Raw genomic sequence first — 20,568 nt, forward strand, 5'->3', positions numbered from 1 at the left:
CTCTGTGAGGTGAATGGACACATCATGAAGAAGTTTCTCAGAATGATTCTGTATTTTTTTTTATGAAGATATTTCCTTTTCAGCTATCGGCCACAAAGCGCTCCAAATATCCCTTTGAAGATACTACAGAAAGAGTGTTTCCAAATTCCTCAATCAAAAGACAGATTGAAGTCTGTGAGTTGAAGGCACATATTACAAAGAAGATTTCGGAGAATGCTTCTGTCTACTTTTTATGTGAAGATACATCCTTTTCCACCATAGGACTCAAAGTACTCCAAATATCCACTTGCAGATTCTACAAAAAGATTGTTTCAAACTGCTCAATCAAAAGAAAGATTCAACTCTGTGGGACGAATGCACACATCACAAAGAAGATTCTCAGAATACTTCTGTGTAGTTTTTATGTGAAGATATTTCCTTTTCAGCCATAGGCCTCAAAGCGCTCCAGATATCCATTTGCAGATATTACAAAAAAAGTGTTTCCAAACTGCTCAATCAAACTTTCAACACTGTGAGTTGAATGCACACATCACAGAGAGGTTTCTGAGATTGCTTCTTTCTCGTTTTTATGTGAAGATATTTCCCATTCCACCATAGTCCTCAAAGCACTCCAAATATCCACTTTCAGATTCTACAAAGAAAAGTGCTTCAAAACTGCTCAATCAAAAGAATGGTTCAACTCTGTGAGATGAATGCACACATCAGAAAGAAGTTTCTCAGAATGCTTCTGTGTAGTTTTTATGTGAAGATATATCCTTTTCAGCTATAGGCTTCAAAGATATCCAAATGTTCATTTGCAGATACTACAAAAAGAGTGTTTCCAAACTGCTCAATCAAAAGAAGGGTTCAACTCTGTGAGTTCAATGCACACATCTCTAAGAAGTTTCTGAGAATACTTCCATCAAGTTTTTATGTGAAGATATTTCCTTTTCCACCATCGGCCTCAAAGTGCTCCAAATATCCTCTTGCAGATTCTACAAAAAGAGTTTCAAAACTGCGCAATCAAAAGAATGGTTCAACTCTGTGAGATGAATGCACACATCACAAAGAAGTTTCTCAGAATGCTTCCGAGTAGTTTTTATCTGAAGATATTTCCTTTACAGCTATAGGCCTCAAAGCACTCCAAATAACCATTTGGAGATACTGCAAAAAGAGTGTACCCAAACAGCTCAATCAAAACAAAGGTTGAACTCTGTGAGTGGAATGCACACATCACAAAGAAGGTTCAGACAATGCTTCTGTCTAGTTTTTAAGTGAAGACATATCTTTTTCCAATATAGGCCTCAAAGCACTCCAAATATCTACTTGCAGATTCTACAAAAAGAGTGTTTCAAAACTGCTCAATCAAAACAATGGTTCGACTCTGTGGCATGAATGCAAACATCACAAAGAATTTTCTCAGAATGCTTCTTTCTAGTTTTTATGTGATGATATTTCGTTTTCCACTGTAGGCCTCAAAGGGCTCCAAATATCCATTTGCAGATGCTACAGAAAGAGTGTTTGCAAATTTCTCAAACAAAAGAAAGGTTCAATTCTGTGAGTTGCATGCACAGGTCACATAGAAGTTTCTGAGAATGCTTCTGTCTAGTTTTTATGTGAGGGTATGTCCTAGTCCTCCATAGGCTTCAAAGCGCTAAAAATATCCACTTGCAGATTGTACAAAAAGAGTGTTTCAAACCTACTCATTCAAAGGAAAGGTTCAACTCTGTGAGATGAATGCACACATCACAGAGTATTTTCTCAGAATTCTTCTCTCTAGTTTTTATGTCAAGATATTTCTTTTTCAGCTCTAGGCCTCAAAGCGCTCCAAATATCCATTGGTAGATGCTACAAAAATAGTGTTTACAAACTGCTGAATCAAAAGAAAAGTTCAACTCTGTGAGTTGAATGCACACATCAAAAAGAAGTTTCTCAGAATGCTTCTGTCTAGTTTTTATGTGAAGATATTTCCTTTCCCACAATAGGTCTCAAAGGTCTCCAAGTATCCACTTGCAGGTTCTACAAAAAAAGTGTTTCAAATCTGCTCAAATCTGTGAGATGAATGCGCACATCACAAAGATGTTTCTCAGATTTCGTTTGTCTGGATTTTATGTGAAGATATTTCCTTTTCAGCTGCAGGCATCGAAGCCCTCCGAATATCCATTTGCAGATACTACAAAAAGAGTGTTTGCTAACTGCTCAGTCAAAAGAAACTTTCAATTATGAGATGAATGCACACGTCAGAAAGAAGTTTCTGGGAATGCTTCTGTCTAGTTTTTATGTGAAGATATTTCCTTTCCCTCAATAGTCCTCAAAACGCTCCAAGTATCCACTGGCAGGTTCTACAAAAAGAGTATTTCAAAACTGCTCAATCATAAGAAAGATTCAACTCTGTGTGGTGAATGCACACATCACAAAGAAGTTTCTGAGAATGATTCTGTCTAGTTTTTCTGTGAAGATATTTCCTTTTCCACCATAGGCCTCAAAGCGCTCCCAACATACACTTGCAGATATTACAAAAAGAATGTTTCAAAACTGAGGAATCAAAAGAAATATTCAACTGAGTGCGATGAATAAACAAATCACAAAGAAGTTTCTCATAGTTCTTCTGTATAGCTTTTATGTGAAAATATTACCTTTTCAGCTATAGGCCTCACAGAGCTCCAAATATCCACTTGCAGATACTACAAAAACAGCGTTTCCAATCTGCTCAGTCAAAAGGAACGTTCAACTCAGTGAGTTGAGTGCACACATTAAAAATAAATTTCTGAGAATGTTTCTATCTAGTTTTTATGTGAAGACATTTCCTTGACAACCATTGGCTTCGAAGTCCTCCAAATATCCAATTGCAGATTCTACAAAAACAGTGTTTAAAAACTGCTCAATCTAAAGAAAGGTTCAACTCTGTGAGATGAATGCACACATCACAACGAAGTTTCTGAGAATGCTTCTGTCCAGTTTCTAGGTGAAGGTATTTCCTTTTCAGCTATAGGCCTCAGAGCGCTCCAAATAGGAATTTACAAATACAAGAGTGTCTCCAAACTGCTCAATCAAAAGAAATATTCAACTCAGTGAGTTGAGTGCACATATTTCAGAAAAGTTTCTGAGAATGCTTGTCTAGTTTTTATGTGAAGATATTTCTTTTTCCACCATAGGCCTCAAAGAGCTCCAAATATCCACTTACAGATACTGCAAAAAGAGTAATTCAAAACTGCGCAATCAACAGAAAATTTCAACTCAGTGCGATGAATGCACACATCACAAAGTAGTTTCCTACTTTTCTTCTGTCTAGTTTTTATATGAAGATATTTCCTTTTCTGCTATCGGCTTCAAAGTGCTCCAAATATTCATTGGCAGATACTACAAAAATAGTCTTTACAAACTGCTCAAACAAAAGAAAGGTTCAACTCTCTGAGTTGAATGCAGACATCACAAAGAAGTTTCTCAGAATGCTTCTGTGTAGTTTTTATGTGAGGATATTTCCTTCTCCACCATAGGCCTCAAAGCGCTCCAAATATCCAATTGCAGATTCTACGAAAAGAGAGTTTCTAAACTGTTCAATCAAAAGAAATGTTCAACTCTGTGAGATGAATGCACACATCACAAAGAAGTTTCTCAGAATGCTTCTGTGTAGTTTTATGTTAAGATATTTCCTTTTCAACAGTAGGCCACAAAGGGCTCCAAATATCCACTTGCAGATTCCACAGAAAGATAGTTTAAAAAGTGCTCTATCAAAAGACAGATTCAACCCTGTGAGATGAATGCTCACATCACCAAGTAGTTTCTCAGAATTCTTCTGTGTAGTTTTTATGAGAAGATACTTCCTTTTCCACCGTAGGCCCCAAAGCAACCCCAATTTCCACTTGTAGATTCTACAAAAAGATTGTTTCAAAACTGCTCAATCAAAAGAAATGTTCAACTCTGTGAGATGAATACACACATCACAAATAAGTTTCTCCGAATGCTTCTGTGTGGTTTTATGTTAAGATATTTCCTTTTCAACAGTAGGCCACAAAGGGCTCCAAATATCCACTTGCAGAATCCACAGAAAGATAGTTTAAAAAGTGCTCTATCAAAAGATAAGTTCAACCCTGTGAGATGAATGCTCGCATCACCAAGTATTCTCTCAGAATTCTTCTGTGTAGTTTTTATGTGAAGATATTTCCTTTTCCACCGTAGGCCCCGAAACGCTCCAAATTTCCACTTGCAGATTCTACAAAAAGACTGTATCAAAACTGCTCAATCAAAAGAAAGTTTCAACTCTGTGAGATGAATGCACACATCACAAAGAAGTTTCTCAGAATGCTTCTGTGTAGTTTTTATGTGAAGATATTTCCTTTTCCACAATAGGCCTCCAAGGGCTCCAAATATATCCACTTGCAGATTCTACTAAAATAGTGTTTCCAAACTGCTCAATCAAAAGAAAAGTTCAACATCGTGAGATGAATGCAAACATCACAAAGAATTTCTGAGAATGCTTCTATGTAGTATTTATGTGAAGATATTGCATTTTCCACAATAGGCCTCAAAGCGCTCCAAATATCCACTTGCAGATTCTACAAAAATTATTTCAACAGTGTTCAATGAAATGGAAAGTTCTATCCTGTGAGATGAATGAACACATCGCAAGGAAGTTTCTCTGAATGCTTCTGTGTAGTTTTTATGTGAAGATATTTCCTTTTCCACAATATGCCACCAAGGGTTCCAAATATCCACTTGCAGATACTACTAAAAGAGTTTTTCCAAACTGCTCAATCCAAAGAAAAGTTCAACATTTTGAGATGAATGCACACTTCACAAATTAGTTCCTGATAATTCTTCTTGTAGTTTTTAGGTGAAGATATTTCTTTGGACACAATAGGCCACAAAGGGCCCCAAATATCCAAACGTATATTCTACAAAAAGAGTGTTTTGAAACTGCTCAATCAAATGAAAAGTTCAACTCTTTGTGATGAATGTGCACATCACAAGGAACTTTCTCAGCATTCTTCAGTGTAGTTTTCATGTGAAGATATTTCCTTTTGGGCCTCGAAGGGCTCCAAATATCCACTTACAGATTCTACTAAAAGAGTGTTTCCAAACTGCTCAATCCAAGCAAGTTTCAACACTGTGAGATGAACGCACACACCACAAAGAGGTTTCTGAGAATGCTTCTGTGTAGTTTTTAATTGAAGATATTTCCTTTTCCACAATAGGCCTCAAAAGTTTCAAAATATCCACTTGCAGATTCTACAAAAAGAGTATTCAAAGCTGCTCAATGAAAAGAAATTTCAACTCTGTGAGATGAATGTACACATCACAAAGAAGTTTCTCAGAATGCTTCTGTGTAGTTTTTATGTGAGGATATTTCCTTTTCCACCACAGAGTGCAAAGGGCTACAAATATCCACTGGCAGATTCTACAAAAAGAGAGTTTCAAAACCGATCTATCAAAAGACATAGTCAATTCTGTGAGTTGAGTGCACAGATCACAAAGAAGTTTCTCAGAATGCCTCTGTGTAGTTTTCATGTGAAGATATTTCCTTTTATAACATAGGCAGCAAAGGGCTCCTAATATCCACCTGCAGATTCTACAAAATGAGTGTTTCAAAAACACTCTATCAAAAGAAAGGTTTAAATCTGTGAGATGAATGCACCCATCACAAAGAAGTTTATAGAAATGCTTCTGTGTAGTTTTCATGCGAAGATAATTCCTTTTCCACCATAGGCCACAAAGGGCTACAAATACAAATTGGGAGATTCTACAAAAGTAGGGTTTCAAAACCCCTCTATCAAAAGAAAAGTTCAACTCTGTAGGATGAATGCACTCATCAAAAAGAAGTTTCTCAGAATGCTTCCGTGTAGTTTCTATGTGAAGATATTTCCTTTTCAACAATAGGCCTCCAAGGGCTCCAAATATCCACTTGCAGATTCTACTGAAAGACTGTTTAAAAACTGCTCAATCAAAAGAAAGGTTCCACATAGTGTGGTGAATGAACATATCACAATCAAGTTTCTGAGAATGCTTCTTTGTTGTTTTTATGAGAAGATATTTCCTTTTCCACAACAGGCGTCAAAGCGCTCAAAATATCCACTTGCAGATTCTATAAAAAGAGTGTTTCAAAACTGCACAATCAAATGAAAGTTCAACTATGTGAGATGAATACACACATCACAAAGGAGTTTCTCAGAATGCTTCTGTGTGGTTTTTAAGTGAATATTTTACTTTTCCACTGTAGGCCTCAAAGCGCTCCAAATATCAACTTGCAGATTCTACAAAAAGAATGTTTCAAAGCTGCTCAATGAAAAGAAAGTTTCAACTCTGTGAGATGAATGCACACATCACAAAGAAGTTTCTCAAAAGGCTTTTGTGTAGTTTTTATGTGAAGATATTTCCTTTTCCACAATAGGCCCCTGAAGGCTCCAAATATTCACTTACAGATTCTACTAAGAGAGTGTTTCAAAACTGCTCAATCAAAAGAAGTGTTCAACTCTGTGAGATGAATGCACACATCACAGGGAAGTTTCTGAGAATGCTTCTGTATAGTTTTTATGTGAAGATATTTCCTTTTCCACCATAGTCCGCAAGGGGCTCCAAATATCCACTTGCAGATTCTAAAAAAAGACAGCTCCAAAACTTCTCTGTCAAAAGATAGGTTCAACTATGTGAGATGAATGCACACATCACAAAGAAGTTTGTCAGAATGCTTCTGTGTAGTTTTTATGTGAAGATATTTCCTTTTCCACAATAGGCCTCCAAGGGCTCCAAATATCCACTTGCAGATTCTACTAAAATAGTGTTTCCAAACTGCTCAATCAAAAGAAATGTTCAGCATTGGGAGATGAACGCACACATCACAAAGAAGTTTCTGAGAATGCTTCTGTGTAGCTTTTATGTGAAGATATTTCCTTTTCTTGAATAGGCCTCAAAGCGCCCCAAATATCCACTTGCAGGTTCTGCAAGAAGAGTGTTTCAAAACGGCTCAATCAAGTGAAAAATTCAACTCTGTGAGATGAATGCACACATCACAACGAAGTTTCTCAGAATTCTTCTGAGTAGTTTTTATGAGAAGATATTTCCTTTTCAGCTATAGGCCTCAAAGCATTCCAAATATCCATTTGCAGATACCACAGAAAGAGTGTTTCCAACCTGCTCAATCAAAAGAATGGTTCAATTCTGTGAGTGGAAAGTACACATCACATAGAAGTTTCTGACAAATCTGTCTGGTTTTTATGTGAAGATATTTCCTTTTCCACCGTAAGCCTCAAAGATATGCAAATATGCACTTGCAGATTCTACAAAAACTGTGTTTCAAAACTGATCCACCAAAAGAAAGGTACAACTCTGTGAGATGAATGCACACATCACAAGGAAGTTTCTCAGAATGCTTCTGTTTAGTTTTTATGTGAAGATATTTCCTTTTCCACAATAGGCCACCAAGGGCTTCAAATATCCACTTGGAGATTCTACTAAAAGGGTGTTTCCAAACTGCTCAATCAAAAAAACATTCAACACTGTGAGATGAACGCACACATCACAAAGCTGTTTCTCAGAATGCTTCTGTGTAGTTTTTATGTGAAGATATTTCCTTTACAACAATAGGCCTCAAAGCGCTCCAAATATCTACTTGTGGATTCTACAAAAAGAGTGTTTCAAAACTGCTCAATCAAATGAAAGTTTCAACTCTGTGAGATGAATGCACACATCACAAAGAAGTTTCACAGAATGCTTCTGTGTAGTTTTTATGTGAAGATATTTACTTTTCCACCGTAGGCCTCAAAGCGCTCCAAATATCCACTTGCAGATTCTACAAAAATAGTGTTTCAAAACCGTTCAATGAAAAGAAAGGTTCAACTCCATGAGATGAATGCACGCGTCCAAAGGAGCTCCTCACAATGTTTCTGTGTATTTTTTCTGTGAAGATATTTCCTTTTCCACAATAGGCCTCCAATGGCTCCAAATATCCACTTGCAGATTCTACAAAAAGAGTGTTTCAAAACTGTTCAATCAAAAGAGAGCTTCAATTCTGTGATATGATTGCACACAAAACAAAGTAGTTTCTGAGAATGCTTCTGTTTAGTTTTTAAGTGAGGATATTTGCTTTTCCACAACAGGACTCAAAGCGCTCCAAATATCCACTTGAGATTCTACAAAAAGAGTATTTCGAAACTGCTCAATCAAGTGAAAGGTTCAACTCTCTGAGATGAATGAACTCATCACAAAGTAGTTTCTCAAAATGCATCTTTTTAGTTTTTATGGGAAGATATTTCCTTTTCGACCATAGGCCTCAAAGCACCCCAAATGTCCACTTGCAGATCTTACAAAAAGAGAGTTTCCAAACTGCTCAATCAAAATTAAAGTTCAGCCTTGTGAGATGAATGAACACATCACAAAGGACTTTCTGAGAATGCTTCTGTGTAGTTTTTATGTGAAGATATTTCCTTTTCCGCAATAGGCCTCAAAGGGCTCTGAATATTCATTTGTAGATTCGACAAAACGGGTGCTTCAAAATTTCTCAAAAAAAGTAAAAGTTCAAATCTGTTAGATGAATGCACACATCACAAAGAAGTATATCAAAATGCTGCTATGTAGTTTTTATATGAAGATATTTACTTTTCCACAGTATGCCTCAAACTTCTCCAAATATCCACTTGCAGATTCTACAAAAAAAGTGTTCCAAAACTGCTTAATCAAAAGAAAAGTTCAAAACGGTGAGGTAAATGCACACATCACTAAGCAGTTTCTCAGAAGGCTTCTGTGTAGTTTTTATGTGAAGATATTTCTACTCCACAAGATGCCTCCGAGGGCTCCCAATATCCACTTGCAGATTTTACTAAAAGAGTGTTTCCAAACTGCTCAATCAAAAGAAAGATTCAACTCTGTGAGATGAATGCACACAAAACAAAGTAGTTTCTGAGAATGCTTCTGTGTAGTTTTTATGTGAAGATATTTCCTTTCCCACAAAAGGCCTCAAAGTGCTCCAAATATCAAGCTGCAGATTCTACAAAAAGGGTGTTTCAAAACTACTCAATCAAATGAAACATTCAAATCTTTGAGATGAATGCACACATCACAAAGAAGTTTCTGAGAATCCTTCTGTGCAGTTTGTATGTGAAGATATTTCCTTTTCCAAGATGTGCCTCATAGCCCTCCAAATATCCCATTGCAGATTCTACAAAAAGATCTTTCCCAAACTGCTCTATAAAACGAAAAGTTCAACTCTGTGGGATGAATTCAGACATCACAAAGAAGTTTCTCTGAATGCTTCTGTGTAGTTTTTCTGTGAAGATATTTCCTTTTCCAAGAACGGCCTTAAAGCATTCCAAATATCCATTTGCAGATACTACAAAAGAGTATTTCAAAACTGCTTAATCAAGTGAAGGGTACAACTCTCTGAGATGAATTAAAACATAACAAAGAAGTTTCTCAGAATGATTCCGTGAAGTTTTTAGGTACAGAAAATTCCTTTTCCTCATAGGCCGCAAAGGGCTCCAAATATCCAGTTGCAGATTCTACCAAAAGAGCATTTCAAAACTGCTCTATCAAAAGATAGGTTCAGCTCTGTGAGATGAATGCACACATCACAAAGAAGTTTCTCAGAATAATTCTGTGTAGTTTTTATGTGAAGATATTTCCTTTTCCAAAATAAGCCTCCAAGGGCTCCTAATATCCACTTGCAGGTTCTACTAAGGGAGTGTTTCCAAACTGCTCAATCAACAGAAAGTTTCAGCATTGAGAGGTGAATGCACACATCAGAAAGAAGTTTCTGACAATGCTTCTGTGTAGTTTTTAAGTGAAGATATTTCCTTTTCCGCAATAGTTCTCAAAGCTCTCCAAATATCCACTTGCAGATCCCACAAAAATAGTGTTTCAAAACGACTCAATAAAATGAAAACTTCAACTCTGTGGATGAATGTACCCATCTCAAAGAACTATCTCAGAATGCTTCTGTGTAGTTTTTATGTGAAGACATTTCCTTTTCTACCATAGTCCTCAAAGCCCTCAACATATCCACTTACAGATTTTACAAAAGCCGTGTTTCAAAACTGCTCAATGAAAAGAAAGGTTCAACCCTGTGAAATGAATGCGCCCATCACAAAGAAGTTTCTCAGAATGCTTCTGTGTAATTTTTATGTGAAGATGTTTCCTTTTCCACTATAGGCCTTCAAGAGCCCAAATATCCACTTGCAGATTCTACTAAAAGAGTGTTTCCAAACTCCTCAATCAAAAGAAAGGTTCAACACTCTGAGTTGAATGCACACATCACAAAGAAGTTTCTCAAATGCTTCTGTGTAGTTTTTATTTGAAGATATTCCCTTTTCCACCATAGGCTGCAAAGGGCTACAAATATCCACTTGCAGATTCTAGAAAAAGAGATTTTCAAAGCTGCTCTATCAAAACATAGGTTCAGCTCTGTGAGATGAATGCACACATCACAAAGAAGTTTCTCCGAATTCTTCTGTGTAGTTTTTATGGGAAGATATTTCCTTTCAACCACAGGCCTCAAAGCTTTCCAAATATCCACTTGCAGATTCTACGAAAAGAGTGTTTCAAATCTTTTCAACCAAAAGAAAGGTTCAACAGTGTGAGATGAATGCACCCATCACAAAGAAGTTTCTGAGAATGCTTCTGTGTTGTTTTTATGTGAATATATTTCCTTTTCCACAGCAGTTCTCAAAGCGCACCATATATCCACTTGCAGATTCTACAAAAAGAGTCTTTCCAAACAGCTCAATCAAATGAAAAGTTCAACCTGTGAGATGAATGCACACGTCACAAAGAAGTTTCTCAGAATGTTTCTGTGTAGTTTTTGTGTGAAGGTATTGCCTTTTCCAACATAGGCCTCAAAGCGCTCCAAATATCCACTTGCAGATTCTACGAAAAGAGTGTTTCAAAACTTCTCAATCAGTAGAAAAGTTCAGCTCTGTGAGATGAATACATGCATCACAAAGAAGTTTCTCAGAATGCTTCTGTATAGTTTTTATGTGAATATATTTCCTTTTCCACAATATGTCTCATAGTGCTCCAAATATCCAAATGCAGATTCCACAAAAAGAGTGTTTCAAAACTGCTCAATCAAGTGAAAGCTTCAACTCTGTGAGATGAGTGCACACATCACAAAGAAGTTTCTCAGAATGCTTCTAGGTAGTTTTTAGGTGAAGATATCTCCTTTTCCACGATATGCATCAAAGCGCTCCAAATATCCACTTGCAGATACCACAAAAACAGTGTTTCAATACTGCTCAATCAAAAGAAAGGTCCAACTCTGTGAGATGAATGCACACATCACGAACAAGTTTCTCAGAATGCTTCTGTGTAGTTTGTATGTGAAAATATTTCCTTTTGCACCATAGGCCACAAAGGGCTTCAAATATCCACTTGCAGAATCTACAAAAAGAGTTTCAAAACTGCTTTATCAAAAGGCAGGTTCAACTCTGTGAGTTGAATGCACACATCACAGTGACGTTTCTCAGAATCCTTCTCTGTACTTTTTATGTGAAGATATTTCCTTTTCCACTGTAGGCCTCAAAGTAGTCCAAATACCCACTTGAAGATTCTACAAAAACAGTATTTCAAAACTGCTCAATGAAAAGAAAGATTCAGCTCTGTGAGATGAATGAGCACATCACAATGAAGTTTCTCTGAATGCTTCTGTGTCGTTTTTATATGAAGATATTACCATTTCCACAATACGCTTCCAAGGGTTCCAAATATCCACATGCAGATTCCACTAAAAGCGTGTTTCCAAACCACTCAATCAAAAGAACTCTTCAACATTGTGAGAGGAATGCACACATCGTAATGAAGTTTCTCAGAATGCTTCTGTGTAGTTTTTATGTTAGGATAGTACCTTTTCCACCATAGGCCTCCAAGGACTATAAATATCCAATTGCAGATTCTAAAAAACAGTGTTTCCAAACTGCTCAATCAAAAGAAAGATTCAACATTGTGAGATGAATGCACACATCACACAGAAGTTTCTCAGAATGATTCTGTGTCCTTTTTTGTGAAGGTATTTATTATTCCACTATATGTCTCGTAGCGCTCCAAATATCCACATGCAGATTCTACAAAAAGAGTGTTTCAAAACTGCTCAATTAAATGAAAAGTTCAACTGTGTGAGATGAATGAACACATCACAAAGAAGTTTCACAGAATTATTCTGTGTAGTTTTTATGCAAAGATATTTACTTTTCCACCGTAGTCTTCAAAGCACTCCAAATATCCATTTGCAGATTCTACAAAAAGAGGGTTTCAAAACAGCTCAATGAAAAGAAAGGTTCAATTCTGTGAGATGAATGCACACAACAGAAAAAGTTTCTCAGAATCCTTCTGTGTAGTTTTTATGTGAAGATATTTCCTTTTCCACAAGAGGCCTCCAAGAGCTCCAAATATCCACTTGCGGATTCTACGAAAAGAGTGTTTCAAAACTACTCTATCAGAAGACAGATTCAACTCTGTCAGATGAATGCACCCATAACAAAGAAGTTTCTCAGAATCCTTCCGTCTAGTTTTTATGTGAAGAGATTTCCTTTTCAGCTATAGGCTTAAAAGCGCTCCATATATCCATTTACAGTTACTACAAAAAGAATGATTCCAAACGGCTCAATGGAAAAGGTTAAACTCTGTGTTTTGAATGCACACATCACAAAGAAGTTTCTGAGAATGCTTCTGTCTAGTTTTTATGTGAAGATAGTTCCTTTTCCACCATAGGCCTCAAAGTGCTCCAAATATCCACGTTCAGATTCCACAAAAAGTGTGTTTCAAAACCACTCAATCAAAAGAAAGCTTCAACTCTGTGATATGCATGTGATGTGAATGCACACATCACAAAGAAGTTTCCTAGAATTCTTCCGTCTAGTTTTTATGTGAAGAAATTTCCTTTTCAGTTATTGGTTTCAAAGCGCTCCATATACCCATTTGCAGACACTACAGAAAGAGTTTTTCCATACTGCTAAATCTAATGAAACGTTCAACTCTGTGAAATGAATGCACATATCACAAAGCAGTTTCTCTGAATGCTTCTTTCTAGTTTTATATGAAGACATTTCCATTTCAGCTATAGGCCTCAAAGCACTCCAAATATCCATTTGCAGATACTACAAAAGAGTGTTTCAAACTGCTCAATCAATAGAAAAGTTCAACACTGGTAGTTGAATACACACATCAAAAGAAATTTCTGAGAATGCTTCTGTCTGTTTTTTATTTGAAGATATATTATTTTCCACCATAGGCCTCAAAACGCTCCAAATATCCACTTGAAGATTCTACAAAAACAGTGTTTCCAAACTGCTCAATCAAAAGAAAGGTTCAACTCTGTGGGTTGAGTGCACACATCACAAAGAAGTTTCTGAGAATAATTGTGTCTCGTTTTTATGTGAAGACATTTCCTTTTTCAGCATAGGCCTCAAAGCGGTCCAAATATCCACTTGCACATTCTACAAATGAGTGTTTCAAAAGAGCTCATTATAAACAATGGTTCAACTCTGTGAGATGAATGCACACATCACAAAGATGTTTCTCAGAATTCTTTTGTCCAGTTTTTCTGCGAAGACATCTCCTTCTCAGCTATAGGCTTCAAAGCACTCCTTTGCTGATACTACAAATGAGTTTTTCCACACTGATCAATCAAAAGAAAGGTTCAACTCAGTGAGTTGAATACACACATCACAAAGAAGTTTCTGAGAGTGCTTCTGTCTAGTTTTTATGTAAAGATATTTCCTTTCCCACCATAGGTCTCAAAGTTCTCCAAATATCCACTTGCAGATACTACTGAAAGAGTGTTTCCAAACAGCTCAATCAAAGGAAAGGTTCAAAAATGTGAGATGAATTCACATATCACAAAGAAGTTTCTGAGAATGCTTCTGTGTAGATATTATGGCAAGATATTTCCTTTTCCTCAGTAGGCCACAGAGCGCTCCAAATAACCAAATGCAGATTCTACAAAAATAGTGTTTCAAAACTACTCAATCAAAAGAAAGGTTCAACTCTGTGAGATGAATACACACATCACAAAGAACTTTCTCAGAATGGTTCTGGGTAGTTTTCAAGGGAAGTAATTTCCTTTTCCACCAGAGGCCTCAAAGCACTCCAAATATCCACTTGAAGATACTATAAAAAGAGTGTTTCAAAACTGCTCAATCAAAAGAAAGTTTCAACTCTGTGAGATGAATGCACACATCACAAAGAAGTTTCTCAGAATGATTCTGTCTAGTTTTTATATGAAGATAGTTCCTTTTTCACCATAGGCCACAAAAGGCTCCAAATATCCACTTCCAGATTCTACAAAAAGAGAGTTTCAAATCTGCTTTCTCAAAAGACAGGTTCAACTCTGTGAGATGAATGCAAACATAGCAAAGAAGTTTCTCAGAATGCTTCTGTGTAGTTTTTACGTGAAGATATTTCCTTTTCCACAATAGGCCACAACGGGATACAAATAACCATTTGCAGAATCTACAAAAAGAAAGTTTCAAAACCGCTCTATCAAAAGACATGTTCAACTCTGTGACATGAATGCACACATCACAAAGAAATTTCTCAGAATGCTTCTGTGCAGTTTTTGGGTGAAAATATTTCCTTTTACACCATAGGCCTCAAAGCGCTCCAAATATCCAATTGCAGAATTTAAGAAAAGGGTGTTTCAAAACTGCTCAATCAAAAGAAAGTTTCAAAACTGTGAGATGAATGTGCACATCACAAAGACGTTGCTGAGAAGTCTTATGTGTAGTTTTTATGTTGAGATATTTCATTTACCACCATAGGCCTCAAAGCGCTCCAAATATCCACTTGCAGATTCTGCAAAAAGAGTGTTTCTAACTGCTCAATATAAAGAAAGATTCAACTCTGTCAGGTGAATGGCAACACGACGAAGTTTCTCAGATTTCTTCTGTCTAGTTTTTATGTGAACATATTTCCTTTTCAGCTACAGGCCTCAAAGCGCTCCAAATATCCATTTGCAGATACTACAAAAACAGTGTTTCCAAACTGTTCAATCAAAAGAAAGTTTCAATTCTGTGAGTTCAATGCACACATCACAAAGTAGTTTCTGAGAATGCTTCTGTCTAGTTTTGTGAAGATATTTCCTTTTCCACCATAGGCCTCAAAGCACAACAAATATCCAGTTGCAGATTCCACAAAAAGTGTGTTTCAAAACTGCTCTACCAAAAGAAAGGTAGAACTCTGTGAGATGAATGCACACACCACAAAGAATTTTCTCAGAATGCTTCTGTCTAGATTTTATGTGAAGATATTTGGTTTTCAGCTATAGGCCTCAAAGGGCTCCAAATATCCATTTGCAGATACTACAAAAAGAGTGTTTCCAAACTGCTCAATTGAAAGAAAGGTTCAACTCTGTGACTTTAATGCACACAACATAAAGAAGTTTCTGAGAATCCTTCTGTCTAGTTTTTATGTGAAGATATTTCATTTTCCACCGTAGGTCTCAAAGCGCCCAAATATCCACTTGCAGTTTCTACAAAAAGAGTGTTTCAGAACTGCTCTATCAAAAGGAAGGTTCAAATCTGTGAAGTGAATGCATCCATCACAAAGAGGATTCTCGGAATGCTCCTATCTAGTTTTTATGTGAAGATATTTTCGTTACAGATACAGGCCTCAAAGCGCTCCAAATATCAGTTTGCGGATACTACAAAAAGAGTCTTTCCAAACATCTCAAACAAAAGAAAGTTCAATTCAGTGAGTTTAACGGAAACATCACCAAGAAGTTTCTCAGAATGCTTCTGACTGGTTTTTCTGTGAAGTTATTTCCTTATCCACCATAGGCCTTAAACATCTGCAAATATCCACTTGCAGAATCTACAAAAAGAGAATTTCAAAACTGACCGATACTCATCAGACACCAAACTTGCTGACACCTTGATCTTGGACTTTCCAGACTCCAGAAGTATGAGAAATAAATGTCTGTCATTTATAAATTAAAAAAAAAAATAAGGTTCAACTCCGTGAGATGAATGCACACATGAGAAGGAATTTTCTCAGAATGCTTCTGTCTACTTTTTATGTGAAGTTATTTCCTCTTCAGCTATATGCCTCAAAGGGCTCCAAATATACATTCGCAGATTCTACAAAAGAGAGTTTCCAAACTCCTCAATCAAAACAATGTTTCAACTCTGTGAAATGAATGCACACATCACAAAGAATTTTTTCAGAATGCTTCTGTCTAGTTTTTATGTGAAGACATTTCTTTTTCAAACATAGGCCTCAAATCTCTCCAAATATCCGTTTGCAGATAGTACAAAAAGTGTGTTTCCAAACTGTTCAATCAAAAGAAAGGTTCAACTCTGTGAGTTGAATGCACACATCACAAAGTAGTTTCTAAGAATGCTTCTGTCTAGCTTTTATGTGAAGACATTTCATTTTCAGCTGTAGGCCCAAAGTGCTCCAAATATCCATTTGCAGATACTAGAAAAAGAGTGTTTCCAAACTGCTCAATCAAAAGAAAGGTTTAATTCTGTGACAGCAGTGCTCACCTCACAAAGAAGTTTCTCAGAATGCTTCTGTCTAGTTTTTATGTTAAGATATTTCCTTTTCAGCTATAGGCCTCAAAGCGCTCCAAATATATATTTACAGATACCACAAAAAGAGTGTTTCCAAACTTCTCTATCAAAAGAAAGGTTCAACTTGGTGAGTTGAATGCACACATCATAAAGAAGCTTCTGAGAATGCTTCTGTCTAGTTTTTCTGTGATTATATTTCCTTTTCCCCCATAGACCTCGAAGCGCTCCAAATATCCACTTGCAGATACTACAAAAAGTGTTTCAAAACTGCTTAATGAAAAAAAAGGTTCAACTCTTTGATATGAATGCACACATCACAAAATATTTCTCTGAATGCTTATGTCTAATTTTTATATGAAGATATTTCCTTTTCAAATATAGTCCTCAAATTCCTCCAAATATCCATTTGCAGATACTACAAAAAGTTTGTTTACAAACTGATCAATCAAAAGAAAGATTCAACTCTGTGAGTTGAATGCACACATCACAAAGAAGTTTCTGAGAATGTTTCTGTCTAGTTTTTATGTGAAAATATTTCCCTTTTATCTATAGGCCTCAAAATGCTCCAATATCCATTTGTAGATACTACAAAAAGAGTGTTTCCAATCTGCTCAATGAAAGAAAGATTCAAATCTCTGAGTTCAGTGCTCACATCACAAAGAAGTTTCTCATAACGCTTCTATCTAGTTTTTATGTGAAGATATTTCCTTTTCAGCAATAGGCCTCAAATCACTCCAAATATCCATTTACAAATACTACAAAAAGATTTTTTCCAAACTGCTCTATCAAAAGAAAGGTTCAACATTTTTAGTTGAATGCACACATCTCAAAGGTGTTTCTGAGAATGCTTCTTTCTATTTTTTCTGTGAAGTTATTGTCTTTTCCACCATAGGCCTTAAAGCGCTCCAAATATCCACTTGCAGATTCTACAAAAACAGTGTTTCAAAACTGCTCAATGAAAAGAAAGGTTCTACTCTGTTAGTTGAATACACACATCAAAAGAAATTTATGTGAATGCTTCTGTCTATTTTTTATGTGAAGATATATTCTTTTCCACCATAGGACTCAAAGCGCTTCAAATATCTTCTTGCAGATTCTACAAAAAGAGTGTTTCCAAACTGCTCAATCAAAAGAAAAGTTCAACTCTGTGATTTGAATGCACATATGACAAAGTAGTTTCTGAGAATGCTTCTGTCTAATTTTTATGTTAAGACATTTCCTTTTTCAGCATAGGCCTCAATGCAGTCCAAATATCCACTTGCACATTCTACAAAAAGAGTATTTCAAAACTTCTCATTCAAAAGAATGGTTCAACTCTGTGACATGAACTCACACATCACAAAGAAGGTTCTCAGAATTCTTTTGTCTACTTTTTAAGTGAAGATATTTCCTTCTCAGCTGTAGGCTTCAAAGCGCTCCTTTGCCGATACTACAAAAGAGTGTTTCCACACTGCTCAATCAAAAGAAATGTTCCACTCTTTGAGTTGAATGCACGCATCACAAAGAAGTTTCTAAGAATATTTCTGTCTAGTTTTTATGTGAAGATATTTCCTTTCCCACCATAGACCTCAAAGAGCGCCAAATATCTACGTGCAGATTCTAGAAAAAGAGTTTTTCAAAACTGCTCAATCAAAAGAAAACTTCAGCTCTTTGATGTGAATACACGCATCACAAGGAACTTTCTCAGATTGCTTCAGTCTTGTTTTTATGTGAAGATATTTCCTTTTCAGCTATAGGCCTCAAAGCGCTCTAAATATCCATTTGCAGATAGTAAAAAAAGAGTGTTTCCACACTCCTCAATCAAAAGAAATGTTCAACTTTGTTAGTTGAATGCACAAATCACAAAGAAGTTTCTGAGAATGCTTCTGTCTAGTTTTTATGTGAAGATATTTAATTTCCCACCACAGGCCTCAAAGGGCTCCATATATCCACTTGCAAATTCTAGAAGTAGAGTGTTTTCAAACTGCTCAATGAAAAGAAAGGTTAAACTCTGTGAGTTGAATGCGCACATCACAAAGGAGTTTCTCAGAGTCCTTCTGCCTATTTTTAAGTGAAGATATTTCCTTTTCAGCTATGAGCCTCCACGTGCTCAAAATATCCATTTGCAGAGACTACAAAAAGAGTGTTTTCAAACTGTTCAATCAAAAGGAAAGTGCAAATCCGTGAGTTGAATGCACACATCACAAAGAAGTTTCTGAGAATGCTTCTGTCTAGTTTTTCTGTGAAGATATTTTATTTTCCACCATAGGCCTTAAAGAGCTCCAAATATCCACTTGCAGATTCTGCAAAAAGAGTGTTTCTAACTGCTCAATATAAAGAAAGATTCAACTCTGTGAGATGAATGCACAGATCACAAAGAATTTTCTCAGGATGCTTCTTTCTAGGTTTTATGTGAAGATATTTGGTTTTCAGCTATAGGCCCCACAGGGTTCCAAGTATCCATTTGTAGATACCACAAAAAGAGTTTCCAAGCTGCTCAATTAAAAGAAAGGTTATACTCTGTGACTTAAATGCACACAACAAAAAGAAGATTCTGAGAATCCTTCTGTATAGTTTTTATGTGAAGATATCTCGTTTTCCACCTTATGTCTCAAAGCACCCAAATATCCAGTTGCAGTTTCTACAAAAAGAGTGTTTCAAAACTGCTCTATCAAAAGGAAGGTTCAACTCTGTGAGGTGAATGCACTCAACACAAAGAAGTTTCTGAGAATGCTTCTGTCTAGTTTTTATGTGAAGATATTTCCTTTACAGATACATGTTTCAAAGCGTTCCAAATATCAGTTTGTGAATACTACAAAAAGAGTCTTTCCAAACTGCTCAATGAAAAGAACGGTTCAATTCAGTGAGTTGAATATACCCATCACAAAGAAGTTTCTGAGAAAGCTTCTATCTAGTTTCTATGTGAAGATATTTGCTTTTCCACCATAGACCTCAACACGCTCCAAATATCCACTTGCAGATTCTACAAAAAGAGTGTTTAAAACTGCCGAATGAAAAGAAAAGTTCATCTCGGTGAGTTGAATGCACACATTACACAGACGTTTCTGAGAATGCTTCTGTCTAGTATTTATGTGAAGATATTTCCTTTTCCGCCATATTCTTCAATTCGCTCCAAATATCCACTTGCAGATTCTACAAAATGAGTGTTTCAAAACTGCTCTATCAAAAGACAGGTTCAACTCTGTGAGATCAGTGCACACATCACAAAGAAGTTTCTGATAATGCTTCTGTCTAGTTTTTACGTGAAGATATTTCCTTTTCAGCTGTAGGCCTCAAAGAGCTCAAATATCCATTTGCATAAAGTTTCAACAAGTGTTTCAAAACTGCTTAATCAAAAGACAGGTTCAACCCTGTGACATGAATGTCCACATCACAAAGAAGTTTCTGAGAATTCTTCTGTCTACTTTTTATGTGAAGATATTTCCTTTTCAACTATAGCCCTAAAGGTGCTAAAATAATCCATTTGAAGATACTACAAAAAGAGTGTTTCCAAACTGCTCAATTGAAAGAAATGTTCAACCCTGTGAGTTGAATGCACACTTCACAAAGAAGTTTCTAAGAATGCTTCTGTCTAGTTTTTATGTGAAGACATTTTCTTTTCCACCATCGGCCTCAAAGCACTTGCAGATTCTCCAAAAGAGTGTTTCAAAACTGCTCAAGCAAAAGAAAGGTTCAACTCTGTGAGATGAATACACACTTCACAAAGAAGTTTCTCAGAATGTTTCTGTCTAATATTTATGTGAAGATATTTCCGTTTCTGCTATGGGCTTCAAAGTGCTCCAAGTATCCTTTTGCAGATACTACAGAAAGTGTGTTTCCAAACTGCTCAATCAAAAGAAATTTTCAACTCTGTGAGCTGAATTTAAACATCAGAAACATGTTTCTGAGAATGCTTCTGTCTACTTTTTTTTTTCTTTTTTTTTTCTTTTATTATTATTATTATTATTATTATCATTATTATACTTTAGGTTTTATGGTACATGTGCGCAATGTGCAGGTAAGTTACATATGTATACATGTGCCATGCTGGTGCGCTGCACCCACCAACTGGTCATCTAGCATTAGGTATATCTCCCAATGCTATCCCTCCCCCCTC

This window comes from Pongo abelii, chromosome 4, assembly GCF_028885655.2.
Source record: "Pongo abelii isolate AG06213 chromosome 4, NHGRI_mPonAbe1-v2.0_pri, whole genome shotgun sequence".
NCBI classification, from domain to species: Eukaryota; Metazoa; Chordata; class Mammalia; order Primates; family Hominidae; genus Pongo; species Pongo abelii.